Source organism: Nannospalax galili, unplaced genomic scaffold (assembly GCF_000622305.1).
Source record: "Nannospalax galili isolate Female #2095 unplaced genomic scaffold, S.galili_v1.0 scaffold641, whole genome shotgun sequence".
Classification (NCBI taxonomy): domain Eukaryota; kingdom Metazoa; phylum Chordata; class Mammalia; order Rodentia; family Spalacidae; genus Nannospalax; species Nannospalax galili.
In genome coordinates, this window is record NW_008345311.1 from 14,229 (window position 1) to 20,064 (window position 5,836).

The 5,836-nt window shown below is 39.6% G+C and overlaps 1 non-coding gene across 1 annotated transcript; it reads right to left on the reverse strand.

Moving 5' to 3' along the window:
- Positions 1 to 967: 967 nt before the first annotated feature.
- LOC115071799 lies at positions 968 to 1,034 on the reverse strand. Its single transcript, XR_003850876.1, has one exon. It is a non-coding gene; the product is annotated as a small nucleolar RNA U54 (small nucleolar RNA).
- Between the last annotated feature and the right edge of the window lie 4,802 nt (positions 1,035 to 5,836).

Consider the following 5,836-nt stretch of genomic DNA (forward strand, 5'->3'; position numbering starts at 1 on the left):
CACACCTGGCTAAAAGTACTTTTTAAATGCTCATTTCTTATTTTGGAAATTCGTTTCTTATCTATGGCCAAGATAATCAACAATAACTTCTTTTTCAAATCATGGTATTATATGAAAATCAAAGACTAATTTCCATGTAATGTCACTTTGTAAAACACCAAGCACAGATGAAGATCGGACACTGAATTCATGCATCAGATTTTGATACCATGCAATTCCTTATTGTAGTTCGATTGGGTTTTAACTGCTTCTGCACAATAAACTCATTTATTAATTTTATTGTTTTTTGAGAACTTCATACATGAATACTGCCGTTACATTATGTCTATCCCTCCCTGTCCTCCCTCCAACTGCTCCCACATCCCCCCTCCCCACTCTCTCTCATTCTGACCTCTTCTTTGATTATTATTGTTACATATATGCAGTTAAGCCCATTTTAAAAGGTAGCTCCCTCGTTGGACTTCCCCTTTTTGTATCTGAGTAGGCCCTTTGCCCACATACACTTAATAGCAACCCCTATTAATTTTGATGGTCCAGAGAATCCTCCTTGTAGGATTAGAAAGAGCAAATTGGTAAGTTTCAATGTCTACCCTTGAACTTAGGCTGAAAACTGTCATGGAACTAAAGCAGAATGCATTGGTTTTTAGAAGCATGGATCCCCGAAATATCTCAGTCAAGTATGTCCTGGTGGAATGGAGGTTTGGTAGGAAGCGTGTGTTCCTTAACCTTTGATCTGTATCATGAGTAGGCTTTGATTGGTATCATGGGTATGCACTTAGTGATCAGAAGAGAGAATGACAGGGTTATTTCAGTAACCTCAGATTTTTCACGGCATCAGAGTCTCATTATATAACCCAGCATAGTCCTAAACTCACAGTCTTCTTGCTTCAGCTGTCCAGGTTCTATGATTACAGGTGTGTGCTGTTATGTTATGTTATGATCAGGTTGTCACTCATTTTGTTTTTCCTGTCTGCTCAGAGTAGTACCTAGAGCAATCACCACCAGTCAACACAGTAGGTATCTCCTTACAGCCTGTCATTCATTTTTTAATTCTTTTTTTTTAATAAAAATGGAATTGTTTGTCTTTGGGGAACTTCCCCACATTTCTACCATTCTTAGCAGCAGCACTTAGCCCTACATCCACATAGATATTTCATTGATATAAAAATTCTCATGACTGGGAGTTTAAGAAGGAAAGAATGCTTCATTCATTTCATATATAGTATTGCTTAGATGTTTGCCAGAACTGTATTGTTAACTATACACTTATCATGGTGATTACTGCACGTAAATGATAAACTCAGAGCCCGATCCTAACCTGAAGCCTAGATGTAGAAAAAAAAAAAAAAAAGGAAGGAAAAATTCCACAGAACTTGGAACAGAACTCTAGTAATGTCAAACTCAAATAATGATAAAAATATATTTTGTATCATGTCACATAAAGTGCTATGATAGAAAAATTATCTTGTCAGATGGAGAAAATATAGAACCACAGGGAGACTTTTTGGCAAGTCCACATTTTAGTTTAAACAACTCCGTATATTTGATTTGCCAAGACAATAAACTATTTTCATGTGTGGAACTATTTTTAGGCATTAGTTTCTCGAACTGAATATTTTGTGCACACAAGTAAAACTGTTTCTGAAAGATAAGTTTTATGATCATTTTAACAACTGAGTTCACATTTCCTTACAAGAAGAAAACCCAGCATATTGTGAGCATCTGGGTTTGCACCCCACCCCATCACAAGAAAAAAATCTTGATCACATTCTCCTTTATTTATTTACTTATTTACTTGCCTGTGTATGTGTGTGCGCATGTGCGTGTGTGGAGGTCAGAGGACCATTTTTAGGAGTCAATCTCTCCTCCACCATGTGGGATCTAGGAACTGAACACAGGTTGTGAGGCTAAGTGGCAAAAGTAACTTTATCCCATGAGCCATCTCATTGGCTCCTTTTGAATGATCTGTCTATATTTATACATCTTAAGTAACATCTTAAAAAATTTTTTTTATTTAGTATTTTTACTTTATGTGTATGCGTGTATTGCCTGTGTGTAGGTAAGTGCACCTGTGTCATGCAATGCCCGTGGAGGACAGAAGAGGTCATCAGATCCCCTGGAACTGGAGTTACAGACAGTTGCTAGCTGCCATGTGGGTGCTAGGATTCAAACTCGGGCCTTCTGAAAAAACAACCAGTGTTCTTCACTGCTGAGCCATCTCTCCAGCCCCTTAAGTAACATCTTTCAAAACCTATAAACTTAAATCTTTCTACATTCTCTTTGAAGAAGTGCCCATTCATACTGAAAATTTTCATTAGTTGGTCTACAGTTTAGAATTAAGTACTCTACCTAAGACAGCTTGTATTTGGAGGGAATAATAAAAAAGTGACATATGTGTCTTAACATAGTTGATGCTCACTAGCCAATCCTTGTTTATTGGTGTGTACCTCCTTTCAACTGAAAAGATACATTAAATCAGTAGTGAACTCCAAATGACCCCATCTGAAAGCTTTATCCTACTCTCATGGTGCTTTTCTCAATACACAATATTTTATCACTTCTTTATTTTTCTTGGGAGGGGGAAATAAGTTATGACAGGATCTTACACTTACTAAGGGCTGTCTGGGAACTCCCTGTGTAGTCCAGATTGGCCTCAAACTCATAATCTTGCCTCAGTCTCTCAAGTGCTGGGATTATAGATGTGAGCCGCTATGCTTGCCTTAAGCATTTCTTTTCTACAAAGGGCTCATTTTCCCTAGTCTCTATTTCCCTTTTCATATTTATAAGAAGTTAGTTCTGCACTATTTCGTCTTCCAATGGAACATTCTAGAAGGTTCTGTCCTCAGTTCCTGACAAAGGACAAGAATTCATGAGAAGGTAGTCACTTTAATAGAAAAAGAAACTGAATTAGATATGCAAAATGTTGCATTCAGGTTGTAGGTTTGTAGGTTTGTTTCTTCAGCACTGGGGATTGAATGCATGGCTCTCACAGCAAAACGTACATTCTACCATTTAAATATATAGTTTTTAAATTACTCCTGAGACAAGATCTCATGCAGCCCAGGCTAGCCTCAAACTCTCTATCTGTTCTTAGTTTTGAACTCCTGATATTCTTTCCTTTACCTCTTAAATGCTGGGATTATAGGTATGTACCACCAATTCCAGCTTTAAATTTTTGAAAAAGATTTTATTTTATTATTTTCAACTCTGTCTCTGCGTCTGTGTGTCTGTGTGTATCTGTGTCTGTATACGGGTGGGTATACACGAGTGGGGTGCACTCAGAGGCCCAAAAGAGAGCATCAGATCCCCCCAGAGCTGGAGTTGGTGGTTTTGAGATGCCTGATGTGGGTGCTGAGAACTAAACCTGAGTCCTCTGTAAGAGCAGCAAGTGCTTTTAACCTCTGAGCTATTTCTCCAGACCACCCCCAACCCTGTTTTTTGAGATAGGGTCTCTTGTTGGCCTGGCACTCACTGAATAGGCTAGACTGGCTGGATAAGCCCCAGGGATCTTCCTGTCTCTTTTCTACACATAAAAATAGTTTATTGTCTTGGCAAATCAAATATATGGAGTTGTTTAATGAGGTCTCAGTTGTCAGTTGTTGACCTTAATACCTGAGCAACTGTCTGATTTAGAAAGTCCTTTCCTACACATCTCTCTTGTATGGTACTGCCTATGTTTTCTTCTAGCAATTTCAGAATTTCAGGTTTCATATTGAGGTCTTTGATCCATTTGGAGTTGACTTTTGCGCAGGGTACTTTCACCATTTATCAAAGAAGCTTCTTTCTCAGATGGAGGCTACTACAGAGTCCTACAACTGGTAACACACAGAGAATATGTGTCTGAGAGCTACATCCTTAAGCAACACACCTATAGTGGAAACTTTATACCCAAGGCTCATGGAACATAGTGGAACAGGAAGTAGAGAGAGTACTAATGGGGCCCTCAAGTCTCTCCAGTGAAGCTTCAGCATGCAACAGAGTTTGAGGCACATAGAAGGCTACAAGTGGCCAAGGTGTAGAGAATAAGAGACTGCAAAGCATGTGTCCCTGGATAAGACTTCTATATTACTTTCAACTTATCAAAGAAGCTTCTTTCTCAGATGGAGGCTACTACAGAGTCCTACAACTGGTAACACACAGAGAATATGTGTCTGAGAGCTACATCCTTAAGCAACACACCTATAGTGGAAACTTTATACCCAAGGCTCATGGAACATAGTGGAACAGGAAGTAGAGAGAGTACTAATGGGGCCCTCAAGTCTCTCCAGTGAAGCTTCAGCATGCAACAGAGTTTGAGGCACATAGAAGGCTACAAGTGGCCAAGGTGTAGAGAATAAGAGACTGCAAAGCATGTGTCCCTGGATAAGACTTCTATATTAAACCTCACCTACTCATGGCTCGGGGACCATTGCAGAAAAGGGGGTGGAAAGATTGTAAGAGCTAGGGTTGGTGCATGAACATAAGGAAACAGAGGCTTCCTGACCTATGGAAACTTCCTCATATGAAATTGCAACAATGGTGACAGCATGCACAAGACCCACGCAGAACCAATCAGACAAAAACCCAGCAAAGAACTGGGGTGACCCCAACCTGTTTCTAAATAGACTGACTAGGCTCCAGTGGATGAAATTGCACCAAGGGACATCTGGATGCAAAAGCTTGACTCAATAGGTCTTAACATAAATAACAGAATGCATGAATTCCAGCTGGGGGACCTATGGAAGGTGTGGGTATGGGAAAGGGTCTAAATATGATTGAGATTTATTATATGAAATGCACAAAAACTCAATAAAAATATACATTAAAAAAATAGAGTACAGAGATTTGTTAGGAGTTAGGACAGGTGATACAGACCCTGGAAGGGTTATAAATATATTGTGTATACAATTCTCACAAAATTAAAAAATAGCTAAGGGGCCAGGGTTATAGTTTAGTAGTAGAAACAATGCTTAGCATGTTCAAAGTCCTGGATTCTAGCCCCAGCCTCTCCACTCCACGAAAAAGTGAAGTAGCCTTTTCTTGTTTGACTTTCTTCGATTTTTGTAGCTCAGGCTGATCTCCAGCTCACTACTGAGCCTGGGATGACTTCAAAATCCATATCTTCCTGCCCCCACCTCTTGTATGCTGGAATGACAGGCACACATGCTGGCTTAAAGGCTGGCTATTATTTTTCAGGTATGGTGAGACCAACAGTTCAGGAGATGGCAGTTATTGATACTATAGTTTGTGGTTCACAGTTGCTAAGAGAGAAATCGGCCACAAGGGAAAGACCAGGGCTGGTCAGTATGAAAAAGAAGTCCTGGGGTGTTTGAGGGAAGAAAAAAAAAAAAAAAAAAAAAAAAAAGCCCTTTGTTGTGGTTTCCACAGGGTGGAGGAGTGAAAGGTGGGTGGGCTCCTTGAGGACTGGCTAATTTGAATGACTTCAAGAGTTATTCAGGTTTATCTGGTAACTAGCCCTAGGGTGATTAGGGCTGGGGAAATATTGGTGAAGAATGGAAGTGCCTGGGGTGTGGGGTGGGGGAGCGATTTAAAGATTGTTTAGTTAGCATGTGAAAAGGTGCTATCCTAAGAAGTTGTTTACTGTCTCCAGGAATTGGGTAGCCCTGGACTGGGCTTTGTCTGTGAGTTCCACAAAACACTTTGAGGTCACACAATCAGAGTTACAACAGAGTGAAAAGGAGAGATTATTACAGACTTTGGTGAAATAGTTGCTTAATTGGTTTTTCATTCTGATGTCTGATTCAGGAACATCATTTCCAGACTAGATACATTATAGAAAATAAAAAGTTCAAGGCAAATCTCAAGACAGGACTGGTTTACACACTTTTTTTCTTTT